Here is a 15,719-nt window from a genome sequence, read left to right on the forward strand (position 1 = left end):
TAGATTCTGATCAACATCAATATCTCTAAATCTCATAGTTTTCACGTCCACCTAATGAGAGGTAGAACAGGTGAACAGTATTTTCAGAGGTGTCTCAAGTAGGTAGTTGTCTGCTGAAGTGTCGGCCAGATCTTAATAGTGCACTTCCTTTAATAATTCATGAGTCTTGAGTGCCAAGCAATAAAAGAGCCTTTAGTCACAGATAACAGGTGCATCAATGTGTACAGATGCTGCAGACTTCAGGCCTGTGGGGATTCCAGGTAAATGTGTTGTCCATCAATGGATCTCAGGTCTCTGTGAGGATGAATGTCAGGTTACACTCTCAAAACAAATCCTGAAGCTTCTGATGTGCCTCCTTTGATGCTGGTACATGTCCAGAAAACTGACCACTGAAGCCTCTTATACAATCAATGACTCACAGATGTGACCGGGACTGTTTACAACTGTATATGTTTGTTCAGGGAAATGGCTTTTTAAAATAATTTTTCAGTGAGTGTGTTACGTGATATTTAATGCCAGTAATAGGCCAGTAATATTTATGGTGATGTATATTTTCACATGTGTGCATACAGATTATCTATCTTCTCACTCCTGTCTCTGACATATGTTCATGTGTTCTCTCATGGTTGTTTTTGTACATTCTGAACTGAACGCATTGCAGATGAGTGTCACAATGCACACTCTGTTGTAGATATGTCTTATGCATGATAACAGTAAATGACAAATACTGTAGCTGATTCAGCCACCTACTGTATGTTACTGCATTTACAATAATTAGATTTGTCACACCTGCTGCTTTCAGTTAATGAGAGTCTTGTGTTTGTCTCTTTACTCACAAGGTCACATACACACATCTGACTGAGATCAAATGAGCCGGTTTCACTGTTTTTCATTGGCTAACTGATCTTTATGATTTATTAACCAGTCTGTAATTCTGAAGACCATTTCAATGTGATTTAATAGTCAGCCATTGTTAAATATTTTCTCTCAGTATCAGAACCAGACCCCTGCTGTTTGCATATACATGGGAAAAAAAAAGAAAAACATATGAATGATAATTACCCTTTAGAAGCATGGAGTCACACATTAAATAAGATTACACGTTTGTGTTTATCACACCTGTTTAAAACACGGTGAAGCTCAATAATGCCTTCTCTTAGTGGAGATCATGGTGTTTGATATCACTATATGATGACTATAACAGGAGGTAATATGAAAGGAAATCTACTGTTGTAAGTCACGCTTCACCTGACAATTCACTAAAGCAACACACAAAAATTGTGTAAATATTAGAAGGTTGTAAGTAGTGGAATCATGCTTCTAGGCAACCAAATGATATACTGTCACTCAGGACAATATAATGTTCCTTTGGTGGCATTTTAAAATATGAATGATTCAAAAGACAAAATGACCAGCTGTCTTAACAGATATCAATGGAGTCCAAACCTTATAATATTAACAGTAAAATATGACATTTCTTTTTCTCTTTTTTTAATAGACATGTAAACAAAATGTGGTCTCTGCGGAACAGTAATGGGGGTCTTCAAACCAGGATGGCCATTTCTAAACTATCCAATGAACATAGGGAGCATCAATGGTTTGAAAACGTCCACTGATTGGGAAAAGACCATTTTTGTTCTGCAGAGATATGTCTCACTTCAAGTGCGCAAATGGATAATGCAGGAGAGCTCTTGGTTTACTTTCAAATTGGCAAAAAAATTAAAATAAATGTTGTTTGGCTATTTTTAATGATGCACTATCCATCATTGGACACAAAGTTTTTTTTTGGGGGGGAGGCTTTTCCTATTTATAAGACTACAAACACGTGTTCAAAAGACTACTAACATGGCTCTGGGTTGTATAACAATGAAAAAAGGAAGGAACATTTGCACATGCATCATAATTCTAGTTTCATATATGATAAAACAAACATGGATAATGTGATGATATTTCTATAATAACCTTAACACTTTTGGACATGAAATCTTGATGGATGTGATCTTATGAATTCTTGAGAGAAAATATAGACAGAGGTTTGCATGATTGTACATGTGTGCATGGCAATTTCATAGTAAAGGTCAATACTCCTGTTATAATACTCTTGTCAATAATTAATACATTACTTTAATTGTCATTTTGATCACAAAACAATTTTCATATTTCGAACTAGAGCCTTAGAGATTTCATGTGATATAAAATATGTCATGATTAGCGTAGGATTTGAAGGTAATATAGTCCAGTAAACAAAAGTAAAATCAAAATACATTTTATTTTATGCCCCACCTGAGGGCCATGCCAGTTAAGAGAAATTAATCCAGTTGTCTTGGGTTTGTATTCCCAGACATGTTTTCACACATGGAGAGAGACTGATCTCCCTTACCACGACACAACTAAATGCTGTGTCAATTGCCCCTATAAATCTGCCCATTTGCTCAAAGGTGAGAGACTCTGAGACGCTCCAGATCTTCATCCTCAAAGGAGATGCTGTGAGATGGAGAAGATCAGATACATACAAATGCAAAGATTAGCAGCTGGCATCACTAAGAGCTGTAGGGGTCATCTACTGTCTGTTTTCTCTTGCACCTCTAAGCTTTGGTGCTCTTTGCTTCAAATCGAAAGCGACTGAATTGCACATGAAGAAAATCTGGTTCTTAGTTTGAATGCTTCTGCAGGTTTGTGAGGGGGGACTCTGAATCATGTACTAGGAGTAAATTAACTGATAGTGTGACGTCAATGGATGGATTTGACTATAAAATGATAATGTGTCTGGGAAATCCTCCAGTGGGAAGCTGGGGATGATTTAAAATGTCTAAAGAGTGAATGCATAGGTTTATGTGAGTCCCACACATCGCCTCCAGATATGCAGATTTCATTTGAAAACACATATATAAAAATGTGTTCAAGAGATTTAAAGAGAAACAAAAATGAAGGCAAGAGGGAAAACATAGATGGAGGGCACAGGAAACAGAGTAAGTTTCGAGAAGTGAATGTGTTCTTGGTTACACGTGTCAAAAATCCAAGTAGACCATTTTCTTTTAGATGAACTGCATTGGCTATTGTGTTTTGCTGCACGAGGTCAATGTAGACAAATTTCACGAAAGCATTTTGTTTGAATCAAACCTGATAATAGGTTTGCTTTTGGCTTAGCCAGCACATTGTTTTGCCTCCACCAGTTTATTTGTTGCACTTCCATTTAAGAGAGAGCACTCTAAAAAATAAAACATTGGGTCAACAAAAAAAAATATGTTAACCGTTTCCACTAGAATTTCTAAGTTAAGACTGCTGGCAGAATTACATTAATTCAAAGCAATGTTTTGAGTATGGTGAATTACCTTTTAGGCCACAATAAAACACATTTTTAAGTAACATGAACTTAAAACATTATGTTGAATCAACTTAATTACTTGCATTCATGTTGAAAATTATTAAGTTCATGTTACTTAAAAATGTGTTTTATTGTGGCCTAAAATCTTCTTCACCTTACTTAAAACATTATGTTGAATCAACTTACTTAATAATTTTCAACATGAATGCAAGTAATTAAGGTGAAGAAGATTAGTCCCCAATAAAACACATTTCTGAACTGAGGCTAAGTTTTTATCAACTTAGCCTCCTGCGAAACACAGGCTATCGCAATGCAATGCCTCCTGAAGACATTTGGGTCTTTGATCAAGAGAGTTGGAGATTTTTGATGGGACAATAAGGACTTCAGAGAGGAATTCAATTTTTAAAATATAAACAGACAACATTAATGATCACTTTTTTCCACATGATATTCAGGCTTACCATGTGATGTGTCTGCTCTTCTGTCATGACCTTGAGAAAATTTCTTTAGCCAAGCTGAGCTGGAATCCCCGTAGCTACAGAGCCTTGCTGTCTCTGTGAAGCAAGAAGCAGTTAAAATCAAATGATTACAACACAATCTGAAGAACATAAGGATAGTGTGTGTGTTTGTTTGTTTGTTTGTTTGAGGATGCCTGAGGGAAAACAGCAAGAAGATGACAAGCACCTTCTGAAAGGTTGCTATAGTAGGTTTATTTAGAGGCATGAGGGGGCTGTCAAAACCTGGCAACCGAACAGCAAAAAGAACAGAAATTCAGATTGTTTAAATTAACAGTAGCACTAAATCCTTAAAGGGATAGTTCACCCCAAAATGTAAATTCTGTCAGTAATTACTCTCCCTCATGTTGTTCCAACCCCGTTAGACTTTCGTTCTTCGGAACACAAATTAAGATATTTGTGATTAAATCTGAGAGCTGGATCACTCCTCCATAGGCTTCTAAGAGATTGAAACTTGCCAGCCCAGAAAAGTCATTAAAGACATCGTTAAAATAGTCCAAGTGACTACAGTGACTCAACCTTAAATTTATTAAGTGATGAGAATACTTATTGAGCGCAAAAAAAAACAAACAAAAATAACAACTTTATTCAAGTATTCATTTCCTTCTCTGTCGGCTTCGAGATTTCACGTAGTGTAACAGCGTAGAAGTGCAGTAGATAGACAGTAAAAGAAAGCTCGGCACACAGACTGTAGGCCTACTGAAGGCCCTTGCACAGAGTCCGACATTTTCGTAGCCTATACGTTTTTTCGGATTCGTAATTCGGTGGCTCTGAATTGTCAAAACACCACTCAAACACCATTCAAACTGCTATCTACAGATACGAAAAACGTAGAAAATCGAACCCGATCCAATTTTTTTTTAAGGAGGGACTAAAGTTTCGGCGGTAGTGTGCAAGTGTGATTGACATAACGTCGTATTTATTTTTTAACGTGCAAAAATTTCAGCCGCGAATTTCGGACTCAGTGTGCAAGGGCCTTTAAGGACTTCCAGATTTCGGTATTCGGTTACAGTAGGCTATCATCACAAACAGAATCCTGAGCGATTGCAAATATGTGTATTAATTAAGCATAAAATTACATACCATTCACCACGCGCTTCAATGCGTTTCAGCTGTAGTCACTCGTCTGGCCTTGAACATGCGCGCACATGCGGGAAACTGTGGGCCGTTTACATGTCATCAAATTGTATTTTACATTAACAGAACTTAAATTTAAATTATTTTTTATTAACTGAAAATGTTAAACTCTGACAACTCATGATTGTATATTTAATCAATAGGCACAATTTGTGTGTCATCCAAGCTCAATAAGATAACAATTACAAGTAAAAACTGTAACAGTATCTCAGAACTTGATTTTTTATTTCACAACAATATATATATTTAAGTAATGACTAAAGGTCCTCTGAATTAGTTTTTAGAGTGAGAGGAGTTGAATGGATTTAACTTGAAATGTGATCCATGCAAAACACATTCACAACTGTGTGTTGACTGAAGACAAAGAGTTATTTGTGTGATAAGATACTTCAAATGAGCTTCCTCATTGCTATATAATTCACAGCATCAGCAAAAAGAGCGTCTTGGATGCTGTACTGGTATGAGGTTTAATGTTGGGAGAGAAGCCATTTGAATGTGTTGACAGTGTCTCAATGTATTTTCCAGGATGCTTGTAGAATAATGAAGCTCATCAGAGAGTGCATGAGGAATTTGAAAGAAACACATTTATGCTGTGACTTGAAGTGGCACATTAAGATGGCACATAGTGTATGTGTGTTCTGTGGGCATCTGATTGTCAGAGGCACAATTTGCTTGTAATGTTGCACTTTTATTGAAATTCATGTTGAAATTGCATGCATGATTTATCAGTTTTCATTTTATTATATATGCTTGTCATGTCAGGGACTTGGAAATGGCTGTTGTGTGGATATTTCTCTCATTTTAATCAGTAGTGGTGTTACTTGAAAAAATCTTGCAGGTTTCTGTGATGAAACTGCCTGTTAAATGATACAGTATAATCTGCAATTGCTGAAAGAATAATGGGAAATCTGATTCTTTGTGTGGTGGTGGTGTAGTGGTCTAAACCACATAACTGGTAAACTGGTAATCAGAAGATCACTGGTTCGATCCCCACAGCCACCACCATTGTGTCCTTGAGCAAGGCACTTAACTCCAGGTTGCTCTGGGGGGATTGTCCCTGTAATAAGTGCACTGTAAGTCAGCTTTGGATAAAAGCGTCTGCCAAATGCATAAATGTAAATGTAAAATGTCATTTAAATGAAAATTTAAATGACATTTTGTAAATGTAAATTAACTCACCAGTTAATTTACATCATCACTCATCACGCAATGACGTCACTATATATAACACTAATATGCTGGCGCTGTAGAATACACACAAAAGCCATATGTAAGGGCATATTGCTGATTATAACATTTTATTAATTAAGTTATAATAATAAGGGTGTATATTGTCATCAGTGTTTCATTCAGTGATCTTACAATACATCTTACATTCAAGTTTTGCACCTAAATCACCCAATACTGACACTTATATACAAACGTGTATGTTTTACACATGTTTAAAGCATAAAAAGTGATTAAATTAGTCTTAATCCATGATCCAGCTAATCACAACTTCAGATATAATCTGCATGCAAAATTCTCTTTAGTAAAATGTGTTTACATCTCTCAACTGAAACGTTTTGCCCCTCATTCAAGTCCTTGGTTCATGCATGCTCATCAGCTGCTCACTGATGTCCGAAAGAGGTGATTCTCAGTTCAGTGTACTGGTGACTCACAAACTGCTGTGATCAACTCAATGTACTGCTGACACGTGAACCGCTGTCCTCAGATCAGTGTACTGTTGACACAAGAACTGCTGCGAATGGATCATCTGGTGTGTTTTGCAAAATTCAGACCAGCCTTAATGTTCTTCTGGGTTAGTCTGTGGTTTTCGCCTTGCCACTCTTCCATGGTTGGCATTTTTGGCCAGTGTCTTTCTGATAGCGGTGTCATGAACAGTGACATTTTTTAATGTGAGAGAGGCCTGCAGTTCATTGGATGTTGTCTTTGGATTTATTGTAATTCCCTGGATGAATCATCGCTGTGTTCTTGGAGGAATTTTGGAAGGTCGGTCACTTCTGGGATGGTTCATTACTTTGCCAAATTTTCTCAATTTGGAGATAATGGCTCTCATGTGGTTCTTTGGAGTCCAAGAGCCTTTGAAATAGCTTTGTAACCCTTCCCAAACTGACATGTTTCAATCACCATTTGCCTCATAATTTCTGGAATTTCTTTTGAACTTGGCATATTGTGGTACTGGGTGAGACCTTTAACCAATTTCATGCTGCATAAAAAGTTATATTTATGTGTTGATGTTATTGAACAGAGCTGGCAGTAATCAGGCCTGGGAGTGTCTAGCCCAGCTGAACCCTATTATGAATGCAGTTTCATAGATTTGGGGATTTAGTAACTAAGGGGGCAAAAACATTTTCACACAGGCCCAATCTGTATTGTATGACTTTTTTGCTTCAAGAAATAACATTTTTGTATTTTGTGTTTACTAAAATTGCCTTTGTTTTATGTTTTTTGAAAGAATGAGATATACACAAAAACAGAAGAAATCAGGATGAGGGCAAATACTTTTTCACAGCACTTATGTTGTAAAGACGTCCTTTTTGCCAAGGTTAATATTCTGATTCAAAATAAGATGTCAGTGATGTATGGCTATGTGTAGGTTGTGGAGAATGTGTGCATATGAAACTTTGTCCTTGATGTATTTTGAGCATTTTCACTAAATTTAGGTGATATTCCAAGCCACTTAAATTAGTTTTTGTGACACATATTTAGCAATTTTTTTATTTTTATATCTTATCAGATCTGACTGAAGAATTCTGCTTCTTTAAAGAAAATTTGAACTTCTATGTGGCTCGAATGTGACGAGGCAGATGACGAATGAGGATCTAAATGGAACTTTTAATAAAACAAAGATGAAAAATAAATTGTCCATAGGGTTTGGGGGGTAGGGGGAAACAAGCAGTTCAAAGGGGCAATGGGAGAAGAGGAACATGGCAAAGTCAGGGAGATTTGAGACCAAGACAGAGATGGAGGGATGCCCATCAAGGTAGGGATAGGGTCAGGAGTCCTGGTATGCAGCCACAGGGCCGAGACTGGGTCAATAGACCCGGGAGGTGGCCACAGGGCCAAGAAAATGTCAGGAGGACTGGGAGGCAGCCACAGGGACGAAACAGGGTCAGGAGGCCTGAGAGGCAGACACAGGGCCGAGACGTGGTCAGGCGGCAGAGCCGCTGGAGGAGGGGTGGGCTTAGCCACTGTAAGAGGAGTCTCTGGGGAGCGGGCAGAGCCGGAACAGGCTCAACAAAAGCAGGCGGAGCCGGGAGTGGCTCGACGAAAGGAGGCGGAGCTGGGAGAAGCTTGACAAAGGCAACCGGAGCCGTGGGAGGCTCGAGGGGTGGAGCTGTGGAAGGCAGAGCCATTGGAGGCTCGAGGGGCAGAGTCGTGGAAGGCTCGAGGCTAAGAGTCCTGGATGACTGAAAATTATCTCCGTGGTCGTGAGCATGGGCAGAGACTTGGGAACGTCCTTTGTGGTCGTGAACACTTGCAGAGACTCAGGAACGACCTCCATGGTCGTGAACACTGGCAGAGACTCGGGAAAAACATCTGTGGTCATGAATATGGGCAGCACCTGGGGAGAAGGTGTCCCTCTCCTTTTCCGAACAGCTGGGAGTGTAGTCACGGGAGTGGATGAGGCCACAGGCATGGGCACTGGCTCATTGGCCGTGGAAGGCGTGGGTGCTGGTTCATTGGCTGTGGCAGGTGTTTGCGCTGGACCGTTGGCTGTGGCAGGCGTGGGCGCTGGCTCGTTGGCTGTGGCAGGCACATGTGCTGGTTCATTCGCCATGGCTGGCTTGGAGCAAGGAGCCATGGCAGGCTTGGAGCAAGGAGCCGTGGCAGGCTTGGACGAGGGAGCAGAAGATGCAGGTTTTGGCCTGGGTTCCCGCCTTAATCCACTGTGTAAAGGGATCTGCACAGTTCCAGAGCCTTCTCCACATATTCGCATTGTGTCCATTGAGGATCAGCCGGAAGCATCAGTTCTTCAGCGCATTATTCAGACCGGTCCTGAAGAAAACCACCAGAGAGCAGTCTGGATAGTGCACTAAATTAGCAAGCTCTAAAAACTAATGGAAGTGATCCTCAACTAGACAGTCCCCTTGCTTCAGAAGCAGAATTCTGGCAGCCGCTAGATCCATTTTTGGTCAGTCTATCTGTGATGAGGCAATGAGGAATGAGAATCTAAATGCAGCTTTTAATAAAACAAAGATGAACAAGGTAACTCAGAATGAAAGGAAACAAAACACAGGGAACCAGACACAGAACATGACAACACATGTGAAGATTGATAAAGAAACCAGGGGAAACAAGGGCTTAAATACACAAGAGCAAACAAGGGAATGAGGAACAACTGGAGAAAACAATCAGGGGGTAACCAATCATGAAATAAACTACAAAGGACAACAAAACAATCAGGAAACAGGAACATGGAACTAAACAAGAATTTCAAAATAAAAGACTAAGCACAAAAACCAGGGAATATGTGACATTGAAGAACACCTAACCCACACAAACTGATGATCAGAGCAGGATCTGTATCACTGTCAGAGTTAGAGTCATCTGAGTTTCTTCTCCAGCAGCCTGTTAAACCACAGGGAACGAGCAAAGACTTATAATTACAGTGAATCCTCCAGTCTAATAGCAACTGCTTATGTTTAATTACAGGCTTTCATTGGCCCAAACAGCGTTGTAAACACGGAACATTGTTGTTGCCTTGACAACCAGTGGAGACAATTATGGTAATTAATTGGTAAAAAGAATGACAGGATAATACTTTGCCCAAACAATTTACAGATCATAGTTTTCTGCAAAGTCTCTGGTCTGGTTAAACAAAACCTTTCAATTTCATACAGAGTCTTGTATAGAAATGAATAGAAATAGTGACGTTTTTGGATTACCAAGCACGTCACGTGATATATTTGTGATTCACATGTTTGCTTGTTAAAGGCCATTAACTGTTACATATACTGTAAATCTTTATAGCTTGTTTAATGAGCTCAAATGTCTTTTTTAATGGATTGGAAATAAAAATATTATGCAAGAAACAACCTTTAGCAAAACTGCTAGACCAGGCAAGCCCTCAATACACCAGAGACAATGTGCTCTATCCAGATTTTCGAGAAAAGTTCCTCTATTAACAGTGCTGTGTGAGTGTGAACAGTGTAAATGATCGACTCTTTCCTTCAATGAAATCTCCTCTTCTCCTCTGATGAATTCCCTCATATGGCACTCAGCAGGACAATGTAACACCCATCAAAGCTTGTGTAAACTGCATCTGATATTATTGAGAATATGACACCAGTGTGAATAACACACAAGTACTCAAAGCCCCTAGAGTGCGAATGATTGTTTGATTTAACCTACCAGGCTTTATTTCTAAGTGTAGTTTGATCCAGGGAAATCATGAGTGCTTGTCAAGATGATGAGATAAAAGTTGCTAAATGGAAGATAGATCATGGGACTGTCATGAGATACTGTGTTTGTGTTAACTGGGAAAGAAGAGGCCGAGTGTCTCTAGAGCAGCTTTGCTGTGAGTTCAGTGTGTTCAGTCACAAAGCATTTATCACTTCTCATATCACACCCATAAATCATTTTCTCATTTAGAAATGAGATTCAAATATTTACGATGAAAATTGTGATGAGGTCAATAGGAAACCGTATAGAATCGTCTGGCAGATCTGGGAAAGGCAGGCAGAGGAAAGAGTTTCTTTTCAAACTTTATTGAGTTGAAGTTTATTGCAGTTAAGATGAGAGTGAGTGTTCGTGAGAGTTGTTCCAGTTGTCTGATGTAAAGCTGATGAGTCACTGTTTGTTTTGTTCTAGTTGAGAGTCAAATAAATGTCAAACCATCATTAATTATTCAGTCCTGATGCTGCTGCATGTAAACATTTGACTCATTTATTATATAAATACATTGATTGTATTCTCTAGATTAAACTGTCATCATATTAATATACAGGATATTTCCATATTACATATGATCAAGCAGGCCGAACATAAACATAAAGTAAAAGAAAATCCATGTGCATTATGGTAATACCATGTTTTTGTATCATGGCAAATCCATGTTTTATGGATGTGTACCAAATTAATACATTTTTATAAAAAATGTATTGGACATAGACCATGTTTATTTGGATGTGCATGTTCTTTTATTTTTGGATATGTACAGTGGAGTACTGTATAAATACCATGAATGATCAATATGGTAATAATTAATTCAGTGTTTATCAAAGTATCATCATTGCACCATGAAACCATCAAAGCACTCTTTTGTAAGTTGACCACACTTTTCTCAAGCTCCTATTGCAATTTTATTTAATTAATTCCAAACTGAAATTGATTATTTAAATGTCTGTTCTTGACATTGTGATAAATGTTGCTAAAGTTCAGAATAAATCACCTCATAATTGTGTGAAAATGTAAAATGCACAAAAATGTATAAGAATTTCTCCATGATCATCACTCACAGCTAATGCTGTTTCAACTTTAACATATGCATCAAAACACTGCAATGTTTGCTTGCATATCATTTTGCCTGAAAACAACCTGTGTGTGGGTGTGTGCATGTGGGAGGATTATGAGGAATTTTTTTAGGTTATAAACTGTTTACTACAAAGGTATTATGCTATAAAGATGGTTTATGAGGACATTTCTAGTGTCCCTATAATTCAAATAACTTTAATCATACTAAACAATGTTTTTTTGAAAATGTAAAAATGCAGAAAGTTTTTTTGTGAAGGTTAGGTTTAGGGGGTATACTCTATAGATAAAGATAGATAGATGGAATAAACATCATTATGTCTGTGGAGAGTCCTCATAATGATAGCTGCGCCAACATGTGTATGTGTGTGAGAGATAGAGAGAGAGAGAGAGGGAGAGAGAGAGAGCTAGGGAGAGAGAGAGAGAGAGAGAGAGAGAGAGCGAGAGATACTACAGCTTGACAGTTGTTGTCATCTGTCTAAAGGTGTGATTGAGTCCAGTGCATTTTCAGCTCTTGTTTCAGCAGTTCACTTGATAAGAGGCTGCGGATCAATTAATCTGAACTAACTGACAAATGTACTGTCTTGGACTCAGATTCAGCCAATGCATTTGTTTGGTGCTGCTTCATGTCTCTGTAGCTCAACCAGATGCTGCTGTTCACTTTCTCATTGCACTCAGTCAGTTCTGTTTAAAAGCTTTTCATTTAATGCTACTTGAACACTGTTTCATGTTGTTAGGGTTGGGAGGGTTACTTTTGAAATGTATTCCACTACAGATTACAGAATACATGCTGTCAAATGTCATCTGTAATGTATTCCATTGGATTACTCAAGGTCAGCAATGTATTCTAAATACTTTGGATTACTTCTTCAGTACTGGTAGATTTCTTCACTTGTTTTGACTATAAAAACTCTGCCAGTACAGTAAGACAAAATACACATTAAAAATATATCCTCTGAAAAACCGAAATAGCTTAGGCAGTGTTGATTCTAAAACAAGATTATAAATAAGAAGATCTTGTTTTAAAGGTGCAGTATGTAATATTCTGAAACCCTTGTTATTAATGACACCTGTGGCCGTTAAGTGAACTGCAGCCAGATACCTGTTGCTAGTGCTCGCTGTCGTGCACACACTCCATAGGGACGCGAGCGAGCGAGCATCCAAAACAATGACGTAATGTACAAAGAGACTGAACGTGATTCACTGCCATCATGCTGACAGATGAGGTAGCATAGTTAAAATGACAGTTATGATTGTTTTACTACAAATTTTGAGACTAAATTAAAACTACTTCTCAGCTAACATCGCATACTAATACACACATACAGCTACACACTACCGAACTATACCAGACAGTTTACTGTTGCACTGTTATGTTGCACTATTGTATGTGTGTATGTCATATGTTGTACTACGATCAAGAAACCATGCTTAAATTGACCACTTACATGTATAACTGATTTTTAGTATAAAGAGAGGATCGTTGAAATTATTTGAAAGTTACGAAGCTAGGTTCAGTAGATAAATGTTTTTTATGTTGTTTTTTGAGTTTGTGTAGGAGCCGGTGTTGTGCTGGATTCTATCTCTAAGGTAATGTTACCTAGTGTTGCAGACTGTCGGAAGCACTGAGGCAAGGCTCTCGGGAGCGCGCATAAATGTCACATCTTTTGGATTTTCAAGGCAAAAGCGACCCACTCCCTTTGCATGAAAATCAATCTACTGGTGAATAAACGCATTTGCATCAGCCGCACAGTCAGGTTGTATCATAGTGACTTTGTAAAAATAGAAATTCCCTGCAGTCCTGCTGTGTCATATCACTGCTTACAGGACATAATATCTGATTCATGAATTATGAATAAGTGTCAAGTGTGTGTGTGTGTGTGCGTGTGTGTGTGAGAGATGGAAATTGCTGACTGATGATTTTTGATCTCAAATGAAAAATACAAATTGTCCTGGACAGAATCAACTTCTTCTAGTCAAACCTTCACTATAACTCATTGTGTAAATTAATTGTGTAAACTGAGTTTTACTCTGTTTAAACATTACAACTTAGAATATTAAGGCCAGAAAAAATACTCAGAAAAAATATGCAAAAGCAGACATGAATACTTGGTCAACACATTGCAAGTGTGCTGTCTCATTGTAAATAATTAACTTCCAGTCTTGAGTTTCTGTTACTGTAACAAACCTCAGTACTCAGTAGGGGGCGATAGACTTACTTTCAAATAACAGATATAAAACCTGATGTTATATATTGCACATTACAGGTAGCTAGCTAGAAACATGTCTCCAGTTTATCTAACTTTAACCTTCCCCATCCGGAAATAATACAACTTGTTTGTTCTGACACATTTCAGAACACATCGATGTGTGAAATTCAGCTTGTGTTACGTGTTTAGAGGATGTTTCACACCTAAGACAGCAGTTGATATACTTACATTTTCAACTTAACAAAATTTTTCTGGCACCTTTTAAAATAGCTACGGCGTGTTGTGAATCAGTCAAGCAGGTGAGTGCGGGTGGATCTGCAGGTGGGCTCATTCATTATCTGAAACATAACAGCTGGTTAAGCTTGTAGACATCAGTGTGCTAGAAGTTACACTGAACACAAAACAAAGAGTGTAAGAAACACTGCATTCAATGGTTCAGTTCTTAATCAAGCTTCATTTTTCATAGGTCTCAACTCAACTGAGACTGACGCACTGATATTGCCAAATCAAAGCACATTAAACAGTGTTTCATGAATTTATTACATAATTTGTTACTATCAGGTGCTTTAAGTTGACTCTGTCCATTGTTGCTTGTGACACTAATGCTAATGTTACTTCTGGACTGCAGGGGGAGTAGTGTCTCTGCCCTGACTATACTGTATACTTACATTATAAACTGCACACACTTCTTTCCCTCTGTGTGTTCCCCTCCCTCTTTTTCCTCTCAGCAGAAACAACCCTCTGTGTGCCAGCAGTCACAGCTGCCCTCAAGACCGTTTTACTAACATTTATCATTCAATTAGATCCCTCACACTCCCTGAAGTCTGATCTATCTTCATACAGTATGATTTTATTGATCTCTCAGTCAACAGGAGGCACATGGTTCACACACATTTGCACAGCATGACATGTGTGCAGATGCCACATGGAAATTGCCTATTTTTTTTCTTTAATAGCAAACCGGTCTCTGCCTGCAAATTCATTTGATCCAAAAATCTGACAATTATTCTAGGACATTCAATCTCTGCCCCATTATTTCAAAAGAATAGATTTAAAATTCCATCAGGGGAGTAGAGGATCTTTATGGGATGGGAATCTTCATGCATTTCCTGCCCATTCTATTTAAAAAAATGTAATCAGTTAAACACACCCTTTGTCCGTTTCTCTTTGTGTCCCATCTTCTTTACACCACACATTCTCTCTCTTTCAGCTCCTTCAAGGGTCTCTTCAAAAACTCACTGCTCTCCACTCTCTGTGCTGTTAAACCAGCCATGCAAACAGCTGCAAATTGAGAGTATTATTTGCTGTATGGAGCATCACTTTCTTCAAAGAGCCGCAGCTGGTCTTGCCTTAATGAAACAGACTAACAATCACAGACATACAGAGAGGGCTGAATGCTGGACAATGTGGAGGTAGTGAGTGTGGTAAAATATTTGTAATGCCACAGACAGTTATTTATGCTGTGAAACACTGTAAAAGTCATTAAATTCATGCTTCTGTGTGTTTCAGCACCTCGGACAGCAACCCAATTGTTCACCACAGTCATCCTCAGTACATGTATGTGTGTGAATATACTGTATGTGTATACAGTATATAATTAAGTGATTTTAAGTTTTATGTCAACACTGTAGTGTTCTGCTGTTCAGGAATATTATAATATGTGATGTTGTTTAACTTTCGTTAAACTATTGATTAATGTTTTATTTTTATTTTATTTGTTCACATATAACTTCTGCTTTGGCAGTATTGTATTATTCAGTCATGCCAAAAAAGCCATTTTGAATTGAATTGAGAGAGAGAGAGCGAGAGAGAGAGAGAGAGAGAGAGAGAGAGAGAGAGAGAGAGAGAGCAGACATTCACAGTAACACTCTTGTGATTGATCATGAATCAGGTGTGCTGGAACTGAATCCACATCAGACTCAGAGGAGAAATCGTGGATTTGTGGAGATGTGCACGTGCGGTACGAACTCTGTCTGCATTTATTTCACTCGATGAACTCATTTATTGATCTGTATTTCTGGTACAGTGCATTGCGCGCCCGGTTAGATGTTGAAA

At 38.4% G+C, this 15,719-nt stretch overlaps 1 protein-coding gene across 1 annotated transcript in view; it reads left to right on the forward strand.

Moving 5' to 3' along the window:
* Nucleotides 1-15,513: 15,513 nt before the first annotated feature.
* Nucleotides 15,514-15,719, forward strand: part of LOC127639264 (thyrotropin-releasing hormone-degrading ectoenzyme-like) — a 161,420-nt gene continuing 161,214 nt past the window's right edge. The window contains exon 1 of the mRNA XM_052121185.1: nucleotides 15,514-15,624. The gene's annotated coding sequence lies outside the window, so the exon portion shown is untranslated. The remainder of the gene's footprint in view (nucleotides 15,625-15,719) is intronic.

This window comes from Xyrauchen texanus, chromosome 47 (genome assembly GCF_025860055.1).
Source record: "Xyrauchen texanus isolate HMW12.3.18 chromosome 47, RBS_HiC_50CHRs, whole genome shotgun sequence".
Classification (NCBI taxonomy): Eukaryota; Metazoa; Chordata; class Actinopteri; order Cypriniformes; family Catostomidae; genus Xyrauchen; species Xyrauchen texanus.